The sequence below is a fragment of the Erpetoichthys calabaricus genome, chromosome 18 (genome assembly GCF_900747795.2).
Source record: "Erpetoichthys calabaricus chromosome 18, fErpCal1.3, whole genome shotgun sequence".
Taxonomy (NCBI): Eukaryota; Metazoa; Chordata; class Cladistia; order Polypteriformes; family Polypteridae; genus Erpetoichthys; species Erpetoichthys calabaricus.
The window spans coordinates 85,293,607-85,308,155 of NC_041411.2; the positions used below are offsets into that span (position 1 = coordinate 85,293,607).

A 14,549-nucleotide genomic window follows, 5' to 3' on the forward strand; every position below is an offset into this window, starting at 1 on the left:
TCCACACAGAGGACAATCAGGAACCTGTAAACCTCTCAACGTGTTGCCACTCAATGTCGCTTTGATTAACAGGAATGTATTTAAATGCATAACTTTATGTATACAAAGCACCTGTGTGCTGTAATTTACATGCACAATAGCAATCAATACACTAGACTGTCACATACATATTGTAACTGAAAACCACAGGGTGCCACCCACACCTGGAACAAAGGCCCAAAAGAAAGATTTTTACTAAAATAAAGGTGTAATTTTAATATACAAAAGGACAGAAATAAAAGCACAAAATACAAAAATAATCCAACAAACAAGGTGCATAAGCAATCAGATGGCATTCTTGCACAGCTTCTCTGTATGACTGGCCGTGCTACCTTCCTGCCAGTGGGCCCTTGCCAGTCTCTAACCCCCCAAGTCCATCTGTACATTTGGCCTGTGAGGGCCCCCTCCATCACTCATCATAAAGCACATTTCACACTTGCTCTTTCTCCAGCTCGTTTTGTAACCCTCCTGCCTTTAACCTGTGTCCATGTTCATCTCCGGCTGTCCCTACTGCTGAAGTGGTAGTGGCCCACATCATAGACTCCAACACACACATTGGCCTGAAGAATTTGTGCCAGATACACACTTCCCAAACGAGCAGATGTCCGGTCAGAAGATGAAGTCCCCCTGTGGCATTTCTGGTTTTGATCGTCATGTACTCTTAGTGCTAAAATGTGTCTTTAGCTGAAACGCAGTAAGTCTGCAATCAGTTGAGAGTGCAATACAAAAACAACTTGAACTAAATTGAATTGAAAAGTCCTTGAGGGGTGTCATGGTGGTGCAGTAGTAGCTCTGTTGCCTTGCAGTAAGGAGACCAGCGTTCATGTCCTGGGCACTCCCTGTGTGGAGCTTACCCAGAGTAGTGTGAACAAAAGGTGAAAATGGAGAGGGATGTCAAATGTAGTGGTGTGGATATGTAGACTCAGAATCCACTGGTTTATTTTATGACTCATTCACTTCAGGGTCAAGGAGGGCAGGTTAGATGCAGTTGGTGTGTGGGATCTTGGGACTGCTGACCTCCCCAGGCCCACGTGTGCAGAGCCACCTACAGACTTGGGTCATTTATGCTACAGGATGAGAGATTTTCTGACGTGTTCAGCTCTGCTGCCTGCATGATTTTCTTTGCCATTTTTCTCCAGACTGTTTCGTTTGTTATCTTCTATAGCACACTTGTTTCGTTTAATACTTATACGGTCAATTCTCATTATCTGCGGGGGCACCATTGCCTCAAAACACCAGTGGACCTAACTCATCCATTTAATCAGTAGTAGTGACTTAATCAGTGCAAACTTACAGTATGACCAGCGCTTACTGGGAATGCCATGTGCGTTGGGAACAATCACAAGCACCAGTCCCCCATCACACATGCTTACCCATGCCTCTTGGTGCCAGGTTGACACATGTTGGCCCATTTAGTGTAGCATGTGTGCAATGTTACGTGATGGGCCTTTCTGATTATTTTTTTTTTTTTTTTTCTTTGTTGCCCATGGCCATGAATACAACCCCCTGATGTCCATCCCCACCCCATTCCACAGCAAATTACTCATCTGTGAATAGGTGTAATTAGACCGCGGGTGCTGTGGAATGGGTTACATTTTCATGAGAGCAGATTAGCGAATCCTTGTGAATAGAATCTGCATATAGTAAGGATTTACTGTGTGTCCTTGATTGGCACAGTGTCCCACCCTGAAAACACTGTCCAGCACATTATTCATTTTTTGTATCACCAATTAGAGACACTTTGGATTATAACATACATTTCCGTTGCTGTCAGCTCTTTAACCATCCATTTGTTAGGCCGAGTCTAATTCTGTGCTGCTTGTGGACCCTGAAATGCTAACCCAAATATAAGCGCCATTTAATACTCCGACATTCTGACACTCCAGGCCCATATCGACAGGGCTGAGTTTCATTATGTGTGATGCGCCTTCTTTTATCTCTTCAGCTTCTCCCATTATTTCATCCATCATCTCATATACTTTGCTGAGGGTCAGCGAGTTCATAGATCTTCTCTGATCTCATTGTCACAAGCAAACATTCTTGTTACTCGGAGTGTTTAACTTTTGAACCTCTGCAAGGTGGAATTCCCTGAGGAGTCCAACACACACACCCTGTTGAGTTGTGACACTTGCAGGAATGTGTCGTTGCTTGCTGACGGTGCGCTCGAGCATATGCAGTGCATTTACTGTTGAGGCTCTTCATCTGAGCCGAGTGGCAGTGCCTTGCCTGAAATTTGCCAAGTACTGTAGGTCCCTGAGGATATATAACAAATGATAACAGGAATAAGGAGTTGGTAAAAATTTATTTTTGACAGGCGCCTAAGTGTGCTCAGGCCTGACATTGACAGAAGTGACTGCCTAAGTGTCCCTAACTGTAAAGAATATACAGTAAGCGTCAGCCACTGATTTGAATTCTTATTTTGCGATCTGTTAAATATATGCACTTGTAACTAAGATATCCATTATCTGAAGATTTTCTAAAATAGATTCTGTGTTTAAAAATGTTGGACCCATTTGAATATATCGATGAAAATTAGCCTTTGTGTCCTGTTTTATTATTGTGGAAATGATGTGCAGCTACACATGTCAAGGTCCAAGTTCTGGACCAATGTTTATAAGCATGTTGGCTCTGATTTGGCATCCTTTCTAGGTTTGGTGCTGGCCTTGTACCTGAAGCTATTATGATAACCCTGCAAACGTATAACAGAAAACCTGGGTTCAAAAATAAAAGAATGATTGACTGATTTAATTAATCCAAACCCTGTTATATTATTTATCAACTTGAGTTTGTGTTCTATTGCTTTATTTTTCATATTTTTTTGTTATAATGTACTTTTTTTTTTAATTACGTCATTTCATTTGTTTTGTGGGTGGAGTCCCTGAGGCGGGGTCACTCTGACATCACTGCTGTTGGCCCCTCCCTCTACCTTTATCTGGTGGCCAGAATGAGAGATCCAGCCACTGGTTCATTGGTTTGTATTAGGAGTCTTTTTGTAACTATTGTTGTTGAATTGGTAAGTCACACAGGATTATTGTGAGTTAGAAATACCAGGACATGCAAATATGAGGTGGACAATAAAAAACAGAAAACAAAACATAAAGTATCAAAGTGCACTCTAACTGCCCAATTTTAAACCAGCTTCAGTGTTAGCTGTTTCACAAAAGAATGGATTTTAGAATTTATCCACTGAGAGATAATGAACACTGGTGACGTGACCATATTTAACCAGGTGGTAATTGGCTTGACCTCCAGGGTGACCCACAGTCACGAGAGTCTTAACCAATAAATGCACAATGCCCTAAAGAGATGATAAAATTAATAGTAGGAAAATGGATCATGTGACAGTCCGCCAATGGTCATGTGACGTGTCCATGCAAAGAAAAGGTAAATAAAATCAAAAAATAACCACAAAATACAACAGTTATTATTATTTCTTGTTTTGCATGTTACTGGATTTTTCATGACTGTTTGGATTTGCCTTTGGGATTTGGTTTGCTTTGGACTGGACTGCCTTTTTGGCAAATCCTTTTTTGTTGTTGTTTTGAGCATTTTGCTCAATTTTTCCAATTTTGTTAAATTCTTTCTTTATAAAGATTCTTTGTTGTCCTTCTGTGTAATAGCCAGGGGTGTGTGGTTATCCCTTCCCTCGTAGGATATTTTGGGACATATCTTTATGTTTTGAATCATTTAGCCAGGTTTTCCACACTTTGGGCCTAGTCAGGCTGAAGCCAGCTGGTAGTTGTCTGGGACAAGTTGGACTGGGTGTGGCTCATCTGGGCTGTTTAGTGTAGGTACTGACCTACCATTATGGAGACCTCAACCTCTTTTTCGTCATGTGACTCCTCTTCACTACAGTTTGTACACATTGTAGAATTTTGTAATCTATTGTCACGTTTTTATATATGTAAATACATGTAAGTGTTTTGTGCTTGCACTGAGTGAAAGGTCCTAAGAAAGAATACATAACATCACTCTCTGAAATCAGGGACACAGTGGGGCCAGAGCTAATCTGAACATCTTGTGGGGCAAGGCACAAACCCACCTTGAATACAGTGCCAGTGAATCACAGAGCCTACTCAGGCACTTGCTCACTCTTACAGGGCCATTAATGTTGCGATTCCTGCTACCAGAAACTCAGCAATGAGTGCAGACCTCAAAATCCACCCCGCCGGGGTACCACACTAGTAGGCCTTACCACCTTTGGCAGCCTGGCTCCAAACACAAAAGGCAGGCATTTAAGTCTCCAGTATCGAAGGGAAAGAGTGAATAACTGAAATAAAAATCAAAGCCCCGACCCTGGAAACTAGACAAAATTTCATCTTAAAATATTTCTTAAAAAAAAAAAAAAAAAAAAATACCAAATATGCCAAATGCAAATACCGAAAGGCAAGGAAAAGGTTCAAACAAAAACCACACAAATTCAAATGACAAACCCAAAGAGCAGCACATAATTAATGGAGCAGGGATCGAACACTGTAAATCCAAAGAGAACCACAAATCACAAAATAATAGGAATCCTAATCAAGAGCGCAGTGCTGTAATGACTATGGCATCAGCCCTTTCATCTTAAATAGTGCTGGGTGGGGCCAGAACCCCAGCTACAGAATTAGGTGGACCTGCCACCTTGGGCAAAGAACTTTAAAAAAAAATAAATAAATAAATAAATAAATAAATATATATATATATATATATATATATATATATAATGCAATATAGGCTTTACATAATTTAACACTGCTAAAGAAGATATCTATAACACCACATGAAGCAAAAGTCAGAACAAACCAAAAACAGAAAGAACACTTGTGATTACCTTTTTTTTTAATTATTTTTGTGTGTTTTATTTGGAGAAAATAACATTGCATACAACAAACAACTTCATAGTTAAGCTAGAAAAAAAAGTCCGGTAGAACCCCCCTGGAGCACTCCCCTAATAATAGGTTTTGTTGGACAGTAAATGCTGCTTGTGGCGTTAAAGATTGATCAGATTTTCACACTCACTGGTTCCCGGGTCCTCCCTGCGTGGAGTTTGCATGTTCTCCCCGTGTCTGCGTGGGTTTCCTCCCACAGTCCAAAGACATGCAGGTTAGGTGGATTGGTGATTCTAAATTGGCCCTAGTGTGTGCTTGGTGTGTGGGTGTGTTTGTGTGTGTCCTGTGGTGGGTTGGCACCCTGCCCAGGATTGGTTCCCTGCCTTGTGCCCTGTGTTGGCTGGGATTGGCTCCAGCAGACCCCCCGTGACCCTGTGTTCGGATTCAGCGGGTTGGAAAATGGACGGATGGTTCCCTTCACAGGAAATGTAATCCTTTTCTTATTTAAAATATAAGTTAGTTAAGTGTTGCAGTTTGTCTGTTCTCCCTGTGCCACTGTGGGCTTTCCTCCCTGCATTCTGTGTTTTCTACCACATCCTTACAGAGTTGTATGTTGGAATAGCTGGAGATTCTCGATGGTCTGAGTGTCAGCGTGGGCCCTGCAGTGGATGACTGTTCAGGGCTGGGTACTTCATCGTGCCAGTGATGCTGGGAATGGCTGCAGTTCTCTGAAACACAGAATTGGATTTGGCAGGTCTGAAAATGTTATGTCATACATTATGTTGTTAGCGCAAGCCAACAACCAGAGTTATCCAAAATGTTGTGAACAACTGAAACACTTTATTAAAGCTGTGACAAAAATGGTATTCAGTGAAAAAGTAAACAATCATTTTTAAGAGTTATTGCATAAGAGAGGGCCACGGAAGGTGGCGCTGCAGTCACTTTATTAAAGATGTCCACTCACCCTGTGTTCAGAAGCTGACTCTCTCAATAAGCAGAGATGACTAGTTGGAAAAAAAAACAGAAAATAATTATATTAATAAAGTCGTCAACAGCCTTAACTCTTTATAGATTTACACAGTCATTCCTCTTGCATGTACAGTATGGAGTCCAGTGAAATTCTTACTCACAGGTGCTGATCAGTATGCCACACAAGGTCACTCTCCAGTGTCATGATTAGTGACAGGTAGATAAATATGAAAGGTGCTTCACAATATATAGTTAAATGTAAACAGGGCCATAGATAAATGCATATGAAAGGCACTCTATAATAGGTAGGTAGATAAATGGGAATGACCCTATAAATTTGATACGAAAGACACTATGTGATAGATAGATTGATGTGAAGGGTACTTTTATAATATGTTTATTTGGTCCTTATTGACATGTGTTCAGATACCAGTGAACTTCTTATGCATATGTGCTAATCAACACGCCATACATGGCCACTCTCCAGTGCCATCATTAGTCAGCAGAACTACCTGACCTCTAAACATCTGTCATTCATAACTGAAAAAGGACTTTAGTGAATTGCCTCTTGCACCATCATGGAGCTCCTTTACTCTTGGACGGTTTTCTCCTCTAGAATGTCCTGCCAGTCTCCCAGCTGTCAGTGAGCCCTTTGAATTGAGTTTGGGTGGTCACAGAGAAACAAAGGTACAGTAGGTAAACATCATGGATGGGGTACTTTGCACCTCAGACCGTAGACACTGGCCAACCTGACTTGGTGTCCTTGAGTTCCAGCAAGAGCACCACCATTGAACGTTAACTACAGCTATAGCAGGGGCAAAATGGTTTTCAGTGAAAGAGTAAATATTCAAATTATTAGCAGTTATTATGCAAGAGGGTGCTAGTGCAGATGGCACAGACGGGCACTGCAGTTGCTTTATTAAAGTACTGAATATGCTCACCACCCCGCTTCTGGGAGCTTTGCCTGTTTTATAAGTAGAGAGGCCTAAAAAAGGAAAACACAATAATAAAATTACTGAGCTACCTGCAGGGGGCACTAAAAACATCCATTCAGGATGCTTGTTTCAACGCCAAAGACGATTCGCTCAATTCAAGACTAAAATGAGCTGAAAAGAGCACTTTGAATATCAAATTTGTGAATTCAAAAGTGGCGAGTGAAGATCTGCTGATGTCGATCAGAGGACTGCACTGAAGAAACTGCAGCCACACAGAAAATGAATGGAAGACATCAAAAACATTTAAATCAGCAAAGTGAATACTTCATGGATACCATTTAGTAATCCAGTTCTGTAATTAGGCACTTTTAATGTTTATTTTCAATATTTTTTTCGCCACTATCGTCATGAATTAATAATACTTCAGACAACAGTGTGATCAAGCAGGATTTGTGACACAGTATCCTAGTTAAACACTTTATTATTCATTCATTCACCGTTTTACAAGGAATACAACAAAGTATGAGAGTATGGCAGTAGCGCTTTAATTATGTTTAAAGGAGATTACCCCGAGGACGCTCAAATGGATGCCGTCTACATTTGCCGACACTTCCTAGTAAACAGCTGCAGCCAATCTTAGCTTTCTTTTGAAGTTGCTTGCTTTTTAAAATATTTAAAAAAAAATCATGAAATATTAAAGTAAGGTTCTGGGTGTTGTTTGATTTTACATTTAGGGTATACATATGGTGGAAATACACCATTAATTGAAAATATTTGAGTTGAAGCAAGCAAACATAATCAAAAATAAAAACCATCATGACAGACGTGCTTTGGTTAAGCTATCATCATCAGCCTTTTAGATAGGAACTTCTGATGAGACAACAACAGTTTAGTTTGTTTGGTACTGTTCTTGTGTAATTTGAATAATGTGAAGCATCAATGCATGAAGTTGCTGTAAATAACAATACAACGTTTAAAAACAACCAAAACAAATTCTACAAATCTACAGTACAGTGTTTACAATCTGAATGGCTCCAAAGTGATCTTATAAAGAACATAAGTGGATGGTGGGTCCACCGCTCCACACCTTCCCAGTACAACACATCATGCCTTGGCAGCATTCGCCTGCTCATTTTGTTTCTCATGTGTATTTGGTAAGAATTTCAGATGTTCTTTTTTGGGTGAGTCAAAGTCATAGATGCCCAACCCGCAGATAAGGTGGGCTTGGCTTTATATTCTAACTTGTTTGACAAGTCTTTCCTCAGTCTCCTCCATGTTTACTTCAGAATAGCAGAAGAAGAATGGGTAATGTGTTTCAGGACGTAACTGGTCAATCAGAATCATAGGGATCTGCGTCGATGTGATGTGAAGTTGCATTTTGGAGGAGGTGCACATCAGGCTATGCTGTAGCTACGCCTTAGGCTCTGCAACATCGACGCAAAGGTATAAATCACCTTTAAAGAAAACAAAAAAGCAAGTCAGAAAATTGTAATTCAGGTGAAAGTGATAGGCTAGTAATTAACAAAGACCTGCAGCCACTGTACTCCACCAGGGTTGGAGCTGGACACCCCAGCACTAAATACACACAGAGGGGGCACACTTATTCACTCGGAGCTTACCAGAAGAGCCATATTTCAAAACAGACCTCCTATTCTGCAAGGACCCCCATGCCAAGGCTGACCTCTGTTAACCTTGAACATGCAGGATTTGAGGAAGCAAAGTGTGGACAGGTCATGACCACTTAGATCAGGGGTGTTCAGCTCATATCCTGGTGGGCTGCAGTGGCTGCAGGTTTTCACTCAAACCATTTTCTTAATTGCTTAACTCGTCCAATTTCTGCTGCTAATTAACCTCATTTGCCGTCATTGTAATTGACTTGCTATTTAAGACTCAGACCCCTTCATTATTTCTGTTTCCTTAATTAGTGGTCCAACAATAAAGGGTTAGAAAAGGAGCCAATAAATGACCAGCTAAGCGGTGTCCATCAAATAAGAACTGAAAACAAGGTGAACGTCTCAGTAACGTTCTCCATTTTAGCAGTGCCCTGAGAAGAAAGGAAAATGAAATGTTTTGGAAATGCCTGCTGTGCCACAATGAGAGCACCAACGAGCTGTGGAATTCAATAATGGGCTTAATTAACAACAAGAATCAAATTCTAATTAAGAAGCTGGTTGGAGTGAAACTGCTAAGAGTTTGAGGCCTCGACTGAGCCGGTTGTCTCACTTTACATCTCATTGCTATTAGGCAGCCATTTAAGAAAAAAAGAAGCAATTTAGAAGAGTGGAGTCTTAAAAAACAATTAAAATGAAGGAAACAGAAGTCAATTAATTGTAGAAACTGGTCACTGATGAAGAAAGTAGCAGAAAGTAAAACCTGCAGCCCTCCAGGACAGGAGCTGGAGACCCCTACACTAACAACGTAGACAGGGATGCCACAGTGGGGCACACTTACTTTTAATGATTTACCAATATTTGAAAAAGGGAAGCCGTGCCCACCTCCTCAAAGACCCCCCACATCAAAACATCATTTCTATTAGATAGATAGATAGATCTAACTTTATTTGATCCCAAGAGAAATCTGGCTTTTTACAGAAGCTGTTTAAATGAATATATAGTCATTGACTGAGGGAATACACTGGTCATGGAGGAAGTGTTGGGGCACCAACTGGGTCACATTTTTTAATATTTACAAAGTCCATGAACTGAAACAGACACACAATGGCCGGTCAAATAAGGCAAAATGAGAAGCAGGTTAGCTAAAGAAATAAACACGAGGATTTTTTAGTCTTCTCTCAGGCGTGCCACGTTCATCATCAGTTTCCTTCCATGAGTAGTTTCTTAGGGCAGTGGGAGAGAAGGGAGATGTTACTGACACTGACAGCGCCCCCTTGTGTCCCAGATTGGCAGTGTGGAAAGCAGACCTCAGATGTGCATGTGTGACCATATATGTGTGTATATATAATATATACTATAATATACACACACATATACATACACACACTATGGTCTGAACACACCTCAGAATGACTAAAAAGAAAGAAAGCTTCTGACTTAACACCAGTGCCAGTTGCAGTGAGGCGCTATACAGGCGTATTGCCGTTGGTATAAAGGAGCTCCCATAGCATTCCTTGAAACGCTTCTGCTTAATAATCTGTTGACAGAAAGGCCTCAGTATTAGTGTGTGTCATGCAGAATTTGATGAAGCAAAGACTGGACTGTGTTTGACCACTTAGATGGTTACTTTACATGACCAGCTACACATAATTTGGATTAAAATGGGTTAGTGGATAGTCAGTGAAAACGCTACTGTTCAAATACTTTCATCCAACAGGCCATATCTAAGGCCTGAGGCAGTTTTATGACTAGTGAGATATATTTATAGTCTCTGTAACAAGTTGTTATATGTGCTAGCTTTTAGTGGATGTCCCAATTAAAGGACATGACATCAAGAAGTTAGTTTATGCCATAGCTGGATAACACTGATCCCAGTGGGGTGCCCTACCCAACCCTGCCCTGCCCATGGCAGAAGTGCTCCAGTTACCTCATCAGGACAGGCACATTTATTATTACAGAATAATATGACCAGACTTTGTAATTTTGAAAATGTCCTCAGAAGTTGTCTCTGTTTTAATAAAGTACACTATGTGGATACTGGGGGGTCATGGGTTACATTCAGGTAGGGTTAAACAAGAATTCCTTTGGTTATCTCGGGCGCCCTGAAAGCGGGGAAGGGGCAGATTTGTGTGAATTCAGACGTGTTTGTGAAGTGCCCATTTCATAGCCGCGATCGCCCTTTCTCTTGTGCGCCAGTCCGCCCAAACCCGCGATTCATGTGCTAATTGTGAGTACGCGACTGGGAATAGAGCGGAGAGATGCTGCCGCACTTCCTGATTAATGTCAGCTCGGAGACACGGTGCTGCTCAGTGGATAGCAGTTAAGCATCTAGTCCCAGCTGAGAAAATAGTTCCATTATCTCCCAGCTGCATAGACAGCCCATAAGGGCCTGTTCTGCCTGGCTGATCAGTGCAGTGAAGCCACTGAGTCGCACACACCGACTGACTGACTGATCGCGTGCCTGTTTTGCTCTGAAGTGAAGCCGGAATAAAAAAAAAAAAGACCTCCAACAACAGACCCAACTGATGCCTCTGTGTAAGTACGCCGTCCTCCCCGGCTGCCATGTGAGCACCGTTTCGCAAAACTGCCTGTGATTTTCTTTTCCACCGCATCTTGGAGGGGATCAGTCGCTTCAAGGTGCACCTCGAGCCAATGAGGTTCGCGCGGTGAACGTAGCGCTCCTGCCTCGTCGGCATAATGATTCATTAGAAGTAAGGAAGCCCGATCACGCTATCCCTGTCGCCAGACACGCCTGAGAGGAAAACAAAAATCGTCAAATAGAAGGGGTGTTCCTCCCGCACCAGCAAGTTACTCGCCAGCAAGATGTACTCGACCTCCGAAGAATGTGCGCCCGGATCGCGATCGCGTTTCTCTCGAGTCCGTGAAGCAGCCTGCTGTCTGGCATAAGACGAGACCTCCTCATATTGTGTTTTTTTTCTCTGTTTGATTTTGGTTAAACTGTAAACTGCAAACTTGGTTATTTGGTTACGTGGGGAGGCAAGGAGTCGTGTGGACACGCAGCAGGTAAGACTGCATGTGTGTTTTGCCTCGCCGAGCCGCGCGTGTGTTTCAAGCCGTGATTCGGGTTAGCGCTCTTCGGCACTTTTTTCATTCAGCTCCACCGGCACGGGTGCATGTGTGGGGTTTGTGATGGTAGGTGTTGTGTTTGTTTGCTCCTTTTTATTTTTTGAACGGCGCTGCCGTTGGAAGCCTCCACAAAGGTAAGTTACGCGAACATCGTTGCTGCCGTCGCCTACAATAAACGCTTGATTCCGGGCTTTCCTTTTCACGCTAACGCTGGCGGTTCCTTTTTGCAAAATGTTGATGTAGGAAATATGTGTTAAGCTGTGAGCGTGTTACACTGCACAACTGGGTCCATGTGACAGCGCCTGCGATGTCACAGCAGAATTGGATATCGCGTGTGCGTGTGTATGAGAGAGAGAGAGAGAGAGAGAGAGAGAGCGCGAGTGAGCGCGTGTATGTTGGGGCGCGCTCCCGACTTTTTCTGTGAAAGGTTTCGCTCGGTGACCCGGCGGGATGGCGGACGATCTCGTGGTCCCCAGGGGTGCCTTTTACTGTACGTGTATGGCGCCGTGTGATGGGTGCTCACCTGGTCGATGTGAACACACAGCTGTGGATCCAAGCAGATGCAGGTGTTGAGTAATCCCCACTTTAACTGGCCCCATTGCCGTAACGCAATTTCATTTCTAACAGAAGGGTCCGCGGCAGAATGGGTTTGCAGCGGGTTGTCACTTTTTAAAGTTTGTGAATATTTGTGATATTTGTTGTTTGCTCCTTCTAATCATTGACAGAGTGCAGGTGTGAGAGGTTATTAGGGTTATCTGTCAAGTGCAGTGATGGAGACATCATTTAGAGAAGCTAATGTGCCTTGTGGTGAGAGAAAACCACAGTGTGTGTCATCTGGTTGAGGAGACACCCAAAGGTCAGAAGATTATCCCCTTTGCCCAGATCAGGGTTGCTTGTGCAGTATTTTTTTCCTTCTGTCTTTTTTGCTGGTTGTGGAGATGAAGGACCTGCTAATAACGCAGCTCCAGGCGGGTGGGGAAATCTCTGCCCTTTTTCTGCAGGCTGCTCTTTAAAGGAAAGGTCATTTAAAGCTGCTAATAAAGCCTTTGATAAATACCTTGGCTTCATTATTCAAATGCGCTGTCAGCCTCCTCAACTTTCTTTTTATTTCCAAATGAAGACGTCTCTGGTGATGTCTTAAATGAATGAGCAGAGATTTTAGGTGACCCTATGAATATTAAACGGCAACATAGATATTTGAACCATTCCCCCCTAATGGGCTGGCACTGCAGGGCGCTCCTCGCTTTCACCGGGGCGTCCAGTGGCAGAGGAGCAGTGCTAATAATGCCGTATTAACATGCATGGTGTTTATTGGAATACACCGGGATAATGAACAATCTGCCTTGAAGACCTTAATTGAACCACTGCATGCACCAATGACAATAATTACGTGTGTCCTCATTGAAAGTGGCTTGTAGATTATTGCCAAATGACTTCTTTATTAACCCACCTGTTTTCCTTCTCTCAGTAATGGAAACCTGAATCACCGCTACCGTATGCTGCTTGTCCTTTTTATTTTATTTGTCTTTTGAGGAGAGTGGAGTTGGTGGGCCTTCTCAAATAATTAAATCTTGTTTGTTAGGAGGGGCACTATACAGTTCCATTCCATAGTCTGCTTGATGTTGGTCCACTCTGAATTCTGGCACCCACTCTTTAAAAATAAAGGTGCCAAAGCAGTTCTTCCAGTTGACACCACTGGGGACTTTGATCGTACGGGGGGGCATGACTGGTAGTGTAGGTAGCGGTTAAGGCTTTGAACATAGGGCATCAAATCCCACTGCTGACAGTGTGTGACCCTAAGCATGCCATTTCACCTGTTTGTGCTCCTGTTGGAAAAACTAAAGAAATTGAAGTGATTTCAAATGTTGTACATTTCTTTGGTTAAAGGCATCAGCCCAATAAATGATTGTAAAGTAAACCACATGAAGTGAAGGTTCCAGAAGGAAAGGTCCATTATGGGTTCTGTGAATAAACAAGATGGTTATGGATTTGTGAAATCTCAATGGGTTCCTGATTTTAAAAGGACCCTCGCCACATACAATCACACAGGCTCAGTTCAGGGGTCCTTGATCTCTTGGTGTCCTGCTAGGTGGCTCATTGGACTTTAAAGCTTTCCATTTTGCCCACATATTAGGAACCTTTTTAATCCCCAAAGCACTAACTTCAAATGCAAAGAAGCCTCCCCAGAATGACAAAGGTTCTTTGTGAAGCAACAGAGCTACGAGGAACCACACAATCCAGTAAAGTGCCATCACAGAACCAAGAAATTCAAGCATGCTGGAAGTAAAATAAGAAACAGAAAAACTTTTCTTCAGAGATGTCAGGTTGACACTATTCTCGGGCAAATATAGGAACAACAAAACAAAAAGAAATGAAAGTGCGAGTCGAGCTGAGAACAGTAATTCCAGTGCCTGTCGGGCCTGATGTGCTTCACAAGTGACATTAAAACAGAAGCCTGCCATGAATGGCCTGAGCCGGGGCCTTCACAATTTCATCAGATTGTTATTTCTAGTAAATATGTGGTAAAGGAAGCATCAAGGAACTTTTGAACAAACTCTGGGGGTGTGAAGAAGTCTGAAAGATGACATTATATTAACACAGACAACAGAAGATGTTAGGCTGTGATGAAAAGCACCTTGCTTTCTTCACTAGTCTCCTGTAATTATTCATATCTGCTAAATATGGATTCATATATCTTTCACTGGTTAATAAAGATCTTGATGAAGTAGCCATTATGTTACAGAGCATCAGATTCTTGCAAAACCTTCAGTTAATTTGCTGTTTATCAAGTGAGTGCTAAAAACACATTTATACCTCAGCCTGCATCTCAGGAGGCAGCGACAGGAGGCGAGGCTGTGCTGTTATGCAATATAAAACCAATTGCTGCTATCTATCATTTTTTTTAAGCCATTAATTTGTAGATTCTAAAGGAGCCCAGCAAATAAAGTCATAACTTGTCTGTGGTCTGGCATCTGCCGCGTTTCTTATTTGCTCTTTATGTCATATATTACACAAATAAGCTCATCATTATCCTCGTCTTTTGCTAACCGAGAACCATTATCCTGATGAAGGACCAGCTTTGGAGGCTTTTATTT

The 14,549-nt window shown here is 42.2% G+C and overlaps 1 protein-coding gene across 4 annotated transcripts in view; it reads left to right on the plus strand.

The window, feature by feature from the left end:
* Positions 1–10,680: 10,680 nt before the first annotated feature.
* Positions 10,681–14,549, plus strand: part of LOC114668901 (contactin-4-like) — a 453,222-nt gene continuing 449,353 nt past the window's right edge. For 2 of the 4 annotated variants that reach the window (XM_051921332.1, XM_051921335.1), the window contains exon 1: positions 10,681–10,902. The gene's annotated coding sequence lies outside the window, so the exon portion shown is untranslated. Of the gene's footprint in view, positions 10,903–10,938; positions 11,392–14,549 lie in introns of those variants that run through there. The other 2 variants (XM_051921334.1, XM_051921333.1) reach the window with 2 other exon arrangements.